Source organism: Eriocheir sinensis, unplaced genomic scaffold (genome assembly GCF_024679095.1).
Source record: "Eriocheir sinensis breed Jianghai 21 unplaced genomic scaffold, ASM2467909v1 Scaffold1633, whole genome shotgun sequence".
NCBI classification, from domain to species: domain Eukaryota; kingdom Metazoa; phylum Arthropoda; class Malacostraca; order Decapoda; family Varunidae; genus Eriocheir; species Eriocheir sinensis.
Window position 1 is genome coordinate 15,001 of NW_026110999.1, and position 9,972 is coordinate 24,972.

Genomic DNA, 9,972 nt, shown 5'->3' on the forward strand with positions numbered 1-9,972 from the left:
ACAGACACACAGAAAGACGGACAGACACACAGAAAGACGGGCAAGCAGACAGACAGACGGACAGACACACAGACAGACGGACAGACACACAGAAAGACGGACAGACACACAGAAAGACAGGCAAGCACACAGACAGACGGACAGACACAGAAAGACGGACAGACACACAGAAAGACGGGCAAGCAGACAGACAGACGGACAGACACACAGACAGACGGGCAGACACTCAGACAGACGGACAGACACACAGAAAGACGGGCAAGCAGACAGACAGACGGACAGACACATAGACAGACGGACAGACACACAGACAGACGGACAGACACACAGAAAGACGGGCAAGCAGACAGACAGACGGACAGACACACAGACAGACGGACAGACACACAGAAAGACAGGCAAGCAGACAGACAGACGGACAGACACGCAGACAGACGGACAGACACACAGAAAGACGGGCAAGCAGACAGACAGACGGACAGACACACAGAAAGACGGACAGACACACAGAAAGACAGGCAAGCAGACAGACAGACGGACAGACACACAGACAGACAGGCAAGCAGACAGACAGACGGACAGACACACAGAAAGACGGGCAAGCAGACAGACAGACGGACAGACACACAGAAAGACAGGCAAGCAGACAGACAGACGGACAGACACACAGAAAGACAGGCAAGCAGACAGACAGACGGACAGACACACAGAAAGACAGGCAAGCAGACAGACAGACGGACAGACACACAGACAGACAGGCAAGCAGACAGACAGACGGACAGACACACAGAAAGACGGGCAAGCAGACAGACAGACGGACAGACACACAGAAAGACAGGCAAGCAGACAGACAGACGGACAGACACACAGAAAGACAGGCAAGCAGACAGACAGACGGACAGACACACAGAAAGACAGGCAAGCAGACAGACAGACGGACAGACACACAGACAGACAGGCAAGCAGACAGACAGACGGACAGACACACAGACAGAAAGACGGGCATGCAGACAGACAGACGGACAGACACACAGAAAGACAGGCAAGCAGACAGACAGACGGACAGACACACAGAAAGACAGGCAGACAGACAGACGGACAGACACACAGAAAGACGGACAGACACACAGAAAGACAGGCAAGCAGACAGACAGATGGACAGACACACAGACAGACGGACAGACACACAGAAAGACGGGCAAGCAGACAGACAGACGGACAGACACACAGAAAGACAGGCAAGCAGACAGACAGACGGACAGACACGCAGACAGACTGACAGACACACAGAAAGACAGGCAAGCAGACAGACAGACGGACAGACACACAGACAGACGGACAGACACACAGAAAGACAGGCAAGCAGACAGACAGACGGACAGACACACAGACAGACGGACAGACACACAGAAAGACAGGCAAGCAGACAGACAGACGGACAGACACGCAGACAGACGGACAGACACACAGAAAGACGGGCAAGCAGACAGACAGACGGACAGACACGCAGACAGACGGACAGACACACAGACAGACGGACAGACACGCAGACAGACGGACAGACACACAGACAGACGGACAGACACGCAGACAGACGGACAGACACACAGAAAGACGGGCAAGCAGACAGACAGACGGACAGACACGCAGACAGACAGGCAAGCAGACAGACAGACGGACAGACACACAGACAGACGGACAGACACACAGACAGACGGACAGACACACAGACTGATGGACAGACACGCAGACAGACGGACAGACACACAGAAAGACGGGCAAGCAGACAGACAGACAGAGAAAACAGACACAGACAGACGGACACAGACAGACGGACAGACAGACATATAGGACAGAGAGAGAGAGAGAGAGAGAGAGAGAGAGAGAGAGAGAGAGAGAGAGAGAGAGAGAGAGAGAGAGAGAGAGAGAGAGAGAGAGAGAGAGAGAGAGAGAGAGAGAGAGAGAGAGAGAGAGAGAGAGAGAGAGAGAGAGAGAGACAGAGAGAGAGAAGAGAGAGCAGAGAGAGAGAAAAAGAGACACAGACAGACAGACAAGAGAAGAAAGGAGGATAAATGAATTGAAGTTTGGCATAAGAGAGAAGAGGAGAGAGAGAGAAGAGAGAGAGGAAAGAAAAGAGAAGAAGAGAAGAGAAGAGAAGAGAAAAAAAGAGAAGAGAAGAGAAAAGAAAGAAAAGAGAAAGAAAGAAAGAAAAGAAAGAGAAAAGAGAAGAGAAGAGAGAAGAGAAAAGAAAAAAAGAAGAGAAGAGAAGAGGAAAGAAGAAAAGAGAAGAAAAGAAGAGAAAAGAGAGAAAGAAAAGAGAAGAAAAGAAGAAAAGGAAAAGAAAGAGAAAAAGGAGAAAAAGAGAAGAGAAAAAAGGAGAGAAAAAGAAAAAAAGAGAACAGAGAAAAGAACAGAAAAAAAGAGAATAAAAGAGAATAGAGAAAAGAGAATAGATAAACGAGAATAGATAAAAGAAAATAGATAAAAGAGAATAGAGAAAAGAGAATAGAGAAAAGAGAATAGAGAAAAATTAATAGATAAAAGAGAATAGATAAAAGAGAATAGAGAAAAGAGAATAAAGAAAAATTAATAGATAAAAGAGAATAGATAAAAGAGAAAGAGAATAGATAAAGGAGAAGAGAAAAGAGAAGAGAAAAGAAGAAAAAAGAAAAAGAAAATAAAGAAGAGAAAGAATAAAGAGAGGAGCAAGAATAAAGAAGAGAGACTTGCTGAGGAATAAATCGTGAGGAGCCGGAAAGTGGAGAGAAACAGGAGGAGAATAAGTTTGAGAAGATAAAGAGAGGAATGTTTTCATGAGGTGGAGGGAAAGGAGAGCAAGATTTAGAAGAGAAGTAAGGAGAATTTAGTGGAGGGAGACGTGAGCTGTGCAAAGGAAGGGTGGAAGGGGAGGGAAGAGGAAGGGAAAGAGAGAAAGGGAAAGAGAGGAAGGATGTAAAGGAAATGGAGAGGAAGGGGAGAGTGGAAGGGTGGTGGAAGGGGCGGGAAACTGAAGGGTGGAAGAGAAAGTTGAGGAAAAAAGATGAAGGGTGGAAGGGAGAGGTGTAAGCGGAGGGTAGAGGAAGGGTGGAAGGAGAAGGGGAGAGGAAGGGTGGCAAAAAGGTGGAAGGGTATAGGGAAGTGTAAGGGAAGGGAAATATAAGGGAAGGGAAAGGAAGGGAAGAGAAGGGTGCCGGGAAAGGGGAGGACGAGAGTAAGGAAGAGAAAAGCAAGAGGAAGAGAAGAGAGAGGAGAAGGGAAAGACAAAAAGAAGAGAGGAGAGAGGAGAAGAGAAGACAAGGGAAGAGGAGAGATGACAAAGAGAATGAATGAAGGAAACAAAATCAAAATGGCTGATAAGTAATTTAAAACTGGATACGAAAAAAAAAAAAAAAAAACCCCGACAGATTACTCAAAATGAACACCTGGTGGAGGCGGTGGCTGAGTGGGCAGCGTGCCGACGTAGCGTTCAGGAGTACACAGGTTCGCATCCCGCCCGCCGAGACAAAAAAAGCTGACAATTTTTCAGTCATCTAGATTTTCTCTCCGGGGGGCGGCATAAGCCAAGCAAGATGGCGCCACTATAAACACTTGCGGCGCCAGAAGGGGCTGGGGCTGACCAAGAAAGCCTACCTCGGCCATACGTAGGCGAAAAGAAAAAGGAACACCTGTCGCCTGGTAAAGAGTGACACACCTGGGAATCACCTGGACTGTCTGGGTGACGCACTGAAGCCTTCCCACATGTCCTCGAGCCACCTGGAGCGTCAAGGGGCAAACACACACACACACACACACACACACACACACACACACACACACACTTGACGCTAAGGGCTGAATCTCCTCGAATCCTCCTCCTCCTCCTCCACTATATATTCCATCTCTCCACCACCACCGCCGCCTACCGCCATCTCCCTCTCCCTCTCTCTCTCTCTCTCTCTCTCTCTCTCTCTCTCTCTCTCTCTGGTGGTGTTGGGGCCCACAATTAGCATTCCTCACCTTCCTCGTGGCCGCAAAAGGCAGGTCCCGCGCCTCGCCTCCTCGCCGCCCTTCCCTCAGCCTCGCCGCCTCGTCCTGCAGAGAAAGAAAATTATGAAAATGAGTCGCGAATTAACGTAGCTTGTAACTGCCTCGGCGCCGCCACTCCCAGGCCGGAAAGAGAGGCCTGGGAGGGGCGGGGAATGGCTAGGCAGGTCTGTGTTTGAGGGTCGCATTCTTATAAACATTTCAGCGCCCAAACACACATATAGGATTAGGCTTTAGTAGGAGTTTTGGTCATTGCCAGAGGTAGTTTTATGGCTGTGGTGCTAGTTTAACCCCTCTTGTGTACCATGAACCTAAAAAAACGGTCATGAAAACTCGACTAATCTCCTTTTTGGCCTTTGGATATAGTTGATTTTTTTTTTACAACAAAGGAGACAATAATAAAAAAAGCCCGCTATTCGCTGCTCCTAAAAAGAATCCAAAGAGGTGGCCGAAAGAGGGGTCAATTTCGGGATGAGAGGTGTCCTGATACCCTCCTCAATTGAAAGTGTTCAAGTCGTAGGCAAGAGGAAATACAGATGGAGGAAGATTGTTCCAGAGTTTACCAGCGTGAGGGATGAAAGAGTGAAGATGCTGGTTAACTCGTGCGTAAGGGATTTGGACAGTATAGGGATGAGCTTTAGTAGAAAGTCGTGTGCAGTGTGGTCACGGGAGGGGGGAAGGCATGCAGTTAGCAAGTTAAGAAGAGCAGTCAGCGTGAACATATCGATAGAAGATAGAAAGAGAGGCAACATGGCGGCGGACTTTAAGAGGTAGAAGACTAGCAGTAAGAGGAGAGCTGATGAGCTGATGAGAGGCGGAACGGTCTAAGAATACTAACTTCTGTCTCGCCGCTGTCGCCTCCCACAACAACAGTTTCCCAAGGCCACCAAGAAGATTAGTCGTGTTCTCATGATTGTCTTTCAAATTCATGGTGCAGGAGCCTCGTCAAACTATTTCTATCCGTCTCTGTCTCGCCTTGGCCCAAATTCTAAGACGCCCTCGCCTCCCACAACAACAGTTTCCCAAGGCCACCAAGATGATTTGTCTGGTTCTCATGTTTGTCTTTCATTTTCACAGTGCATAAGCCTCGTCAAGCCATTTCTATCTGTCTGTCTCGTCTGGGCCCGAGTTCTCAGACGCCTTCGGCTCTCACAACAACTGTTTCCCAGGGCCACCAAGAAGCTTAGTCGGGTTCTCATGATTGTCTTTCATATTCACAGTGTGGAAGTCTCGTCAAACTATTTCTACCTGTCTGTCTTGTCTGGGCCAGAATTCTCAGACGCTTAATCACAGTTCAGAAACCTTGTCAAACTATCACGGGGAGGCGGTGGCTGAGTGGTCAGTGTGTGGACGCGGTGTTTTGGAGGACCCGGGTTCGCGTCCAGCCCGCCGCTACAAGCTGTTAATCTTTAGTCACCGCCGAGTGGCCCAAGACTACCCACATGCTGTCCTGATGACCGCCTATCAACCCGGGCTGTGGCGACACTAAAGAGGATAAGTGGAGCTCCGGGCAGCAAGAACCGAGCAAGATGGCGCTACTATAAAATACTTTCCTGCGCCAATAACCGGGGGGGCATCATGAAAGCTTACCAGTGCTATAGACCAAAAATTAAAAAAAGCAATTAATAAAAACTAGACTCATAAGACTACCCATGGAGATGGAAAGCGCGCGCGCGCTCTCTCTCTCTCTCTCTCTCTCTCTCTCTCTCTCTCTCTCCCGTTCGTTCCCTCCGAGCGTCTGTTAGCGGCACAGTTAAAAAAAAATGCAAGGGAAAAATCTTGTTACGCTTGTTTGAAAGAAATTGGAGGAGAAATGATTACGTGAAGCGCGGGGAATTCAAGCGGCCTTTTTCCTCCTCTCTTCCTTCCGCCTGTTAGCTGCCGCGCGGGGAGGAAAATTATGCTAAAGAAAAAGGAACTAAACTGAAAAAAATAAGCCCCGGATACTCGTGTTTATGAAAGAAATTGAGTAAGGAAGAAATGAATGCGGGAAGTGAGAGGAATTTTGTGCGAGTTATTTTTCTTCTGCCTCTTTCTCTTCTCTTTTCTCTTTTTTTCCTTTCCTTTCTTTTTCTTTCCTTCCTTTATTTTTTTCCTGCCTTCCTTCTAACTTAATTTACTTCCTTTTTTCCTTTCTTACGTTAATTAACTGTATATTTCCCTTCTTCCCTCCTTTCTCTCCCTTTCTCTCTCTTTTTTCTCCCTCTACTTTTCTTTTCTCTTTTTTCTTTCCTTCCTTTATTTTTTTCCTGCCTTCCTTCTAACTTACTTTCCTTCCTTTTTTCCTTTCTTACGTTAATTAACTGTATATCTCCCTTTTTCCCTCCTTTCTCTCGCTTTCTCTCTATTCTCTCTCCACTCTTCTTTTCCTTCCTTTATTTTTTCCTGCCTTCCTTCCTTCCTTCTAACTTACTTTCCTTCCTCTTTTTCCTTCCTTACGCTAATCAACTGTAGTATATTTCTCTTCTTCCCTCCTTTCTCTTCCTTTCTCTCTCCTTCTTTTCTCTCCTCTCTCTCCATTTCTCCTTTCCTCCCTCACGGCAACTGTTGCGGATATCTTTCCCTCCCTCCCTCCCTCTCTCTTTCCTTTCTTTCTCTTTTCTTCCTCTCCTTCCCTCCCTCCCTCCTTTCCTCTCTCTTTCCTTTCTCTCTTCTCTTCCTCTCCTTCCCTGCCTCCCTCCTTTCCTCTCTCTTTCCTTTCTTTCTCTTTTCTTCCTCTCCTTCCCTCCCTCCCTCCTTTCCTCTCTCTTTCCTTTCTCTCTCTTCTCTTCCTTTCCTTCCCTCCCTCCTTCCTTTCTCCCGCCAGCTGTACTATATTGCCCCTCCTCTTTCCTTCCTTCCCTCCTTTCCTCTCTCTTCCCTTCCTTTCTCTCTCTTTCCTCTCCTTCCTTCCTTCCTTCCTCCCGTCAGCTGTACTATATTTCCCTTCCTCCCTCCTTCCGTCCCTTCCTCCCTCCCTCCTTCCTTTCCTTTATTCCCTTCATTACGCGGGTTGGTTAGTGTTGAAGGGAGTGCCTCGGACGTTTGGGGTTGTGTTAGGAAATGTATATGACTGCTGTAGACTACGCCTCACCACCACCACCACCACCACCACCACCACCACCATCTAAGACCTTTACCACCATTCTCAGTAACACCACAACCATCTCTCTCTCTCTCTCTCTCTCTCTCTCTTGCATCATCACCAAGCCAAATCCTCACCACCACCCAACACATTCTCTCCCTCTCTCTATCTCTCGTATCACCACCACTATCACCATGTACAACCAACACCACAAGACTCCTACAACCACCTCCTCCACCACCACCACCACCACCACCACCCGACACATTCTCTCTCTCCATTATCAAACGTCTGTATCACCACCAATACCATCATCACCACAACTTCCTTACTATAGACATACCGTACCATATACCATCTTCAGTCCCCATCACCACCACCACCACCACAACAACAACAACAACTAAACCATTCTCTCCCTCTTTTTCTCTCTCTTCACCAACAAACTCTTGCATCACCATCACCACCACCACCACCAACAACAACAACAAGAACAACACACACAACTCCACTTTATCTCTTTCTTCACCACTGTTACATGCGAGCCGTTTTCAACACCACTTCCACCACCACCACCACCACGTATGCTAGACTCCCCCCCCCCCCCCCACTCACCACCACCACCATGAGAACAGACGTGTGTAGGCTCAAGCATCGAGGCGTTCTGGTGGACAGGAATCGCGGAGGAGGAAGAGGAGGAGGAGGAGGAGGAGGAGGAGGAGGAAGAAGACAAGCAAGAAGAGGAACAAAAGTGCATGAGAAAGTAAGAGTGAAGAGGAAGATTAGCATAAGATGATGAAGAATAAGAAGAAGAATTGTTGAAGGAGGAGGAGGAGGAGAAAGAGGAGGAGGAGGAAAAAGAGCGAGACGGAGGGAAAGGAAGGAGACTGCATATACGAGGAGAGAAAATTGGGAGATAGGTAGAAAAGGATGAAGAAAGAGAAGGAAGAACTGTTGAGGGAGGGAAGGAAGAAGAAAGGAGGAGAAAGAGAAGGAAAAGGAAGAACTGTTGAAGAAGAGGAAGAGCAAGAAGGAAGAAGAACTGTTGAACGAGAAGGAGCAGGAAAAGAAGGAAGAAAAAGAGAAGAAAAGATGGAAGAGGAAAAACGGAAAGAATGAAAAAATGTTCAGAGAAGTAACAGCCAGAGAAAGAGAAGGAGCAGGAAGAGAAAGCAGAGGAGGAGGGAGAAGACGAGGAGAAAGCAGCGAAGGAGTAGGATAAACCGGTGAAGGAAGACCGAGGAGGAGAAGGAAGACCGAGGAGAAGGAAGACCAAGGCGGAGGAGGAGGAGGAGGAGGAGGAGGTGGAGCCGTGTGATAAAAGATAACATAGTGTGCCTTCATCCTCTGAGCCCACGTAATCTGTAAGTCCCGAGAGGCGTGTGTGGACCTCCAGATACGCACACACACACACGCACACGAACACACACACACGCACACGCACACACACGTAGTAGTTTCTTGATGTATGTGCGTGTATATATGAAACCAAAGTCTGTTGTGTGTTTGTGTGCGTGGGAAAGAAAAGGAAGGGACAGGAGGAGAAAGAAAGGAAGGGAAGGGAAGGAAGGGGAGAGAAAGGAAGGGGAAGAAAGGAATGAAGGGAAAGAAAGGGAATGGAATGGAAGGGAAGGGAAAGAAAGGGAAGGGAAAGAAAGGGAGGGGAGAGAAAGAAAGGGGAAGAAAGAAAGGAATGAAGGGAAGGAAAGGAAGGGAAAGAAAGGACTGGAATGATAGATATGGTGACCTGTAACGAACGAACGAACGAACGAACGACTGTCTGTCCGTCTGTCTGTCTGTGTCTGTGTCTGTCTGTCTGTCTGTGTCTGTCTGTCTGTCTCACACACACACACACACACACACACACAGACACAGACACACACACAGACACAGACACACACACACACACACACACACACACACACACACAATGCAACAGTTACCCTTCAAATCCATTCTCAAGGACCACCAACAATCTCTGCTCCTCCTCCTCCTCCTCCTCCTCCTTCAATTGCTGTTCCTCCTCCAACTCAGACACCTTCCTTCCTCTCCTTTTGTCTCCTCCTCCTCCTCCTCCTCCTCCTCCTCCTCCTCACAGGCCAAACTTTCAGCACTTCTAACACTCAAACAAAAGACAGAGAGAGACTTTTTCTTCTTAGTTCACATTATGTTCACTCGCATTCATCATCTTCCCTCTTTTGTCTGCCTTCCTCCTCCTCCTCCTCCTCCTCCTCTTCCTCACTAACCAAACTTTCGTCTCCCTTCTCCCTCCTTCTTTCCTCCTCCTCTTCCTCTTCTTCTGCACGTAAGGAAAGAGAGGGATACTTTTTTTTCTTCTTCTTATATTCTTCACGCAATCATTCTCCTTCCTCCTTTGTCTCCCTCCTTCTTTCTTCATCCTCCTCCTCCTCCTCTCCTTACTCACTTCTTCATCCTCCATCCAACCTTCTCCTTCACTCCTCCAACGCATATTCCTCCCCACAAAACACTCCTTAAGGCGGAGAACTTATGCCAAGGAGCTTAGTCAAGGAGTTACCAAAGAGGCGCTGGCTTGACTTGACACACACACTTTACGAAGCTGGAGTCACTAACCAAGACCCGTGTTATCAAGCTGTTCAAAGCCTTACTGCATGTTTTTAAAAGACTCAGAACTTGTAGGGGTTTCCATGGCACAGACAGACAGACAGACAGACAGACAGACAGGCACACACACACACACACACACACATCACACACACACACGGCAGATCTCACACAAGCATATTCCCGTGAAAGCCACAAACCACCAACACTCTTCCTCCTTCTCCTCCTCCTCCTCTTCCTCTTCCTCTTCCTCCTCCTCCTCCTCCTCCTCCTCCTCCTCCTGCCTGCCTGCCTGCCTGCCT

At 48.0% G+C, this 9,972-nt stretch overlaps 1 long non-coding RNA gene across 1 annotated transcript in view; it reads right to left on the bottom strand.

Annotated features, from left to right (window-relative positions):
* LOC126990426 (uncharacterized) overlaps positions 1-4,074 on the bottom strand; it is a 15,717-nt gene extending 11,643 nt beyond the window's left edge. Inside the window, exon 1 of the long non-coding RNA XR_007744367.1 lies at positions 3,997-4,074. This is a non-coding gene — a long non-coding RNA (uncharacterized LOC126990426). The remainder of the gene's footprint in view (positions 1-3,996) is intronic.
* Positions 4,075-9,972: the final 5,898 nt, after the last annotated feature.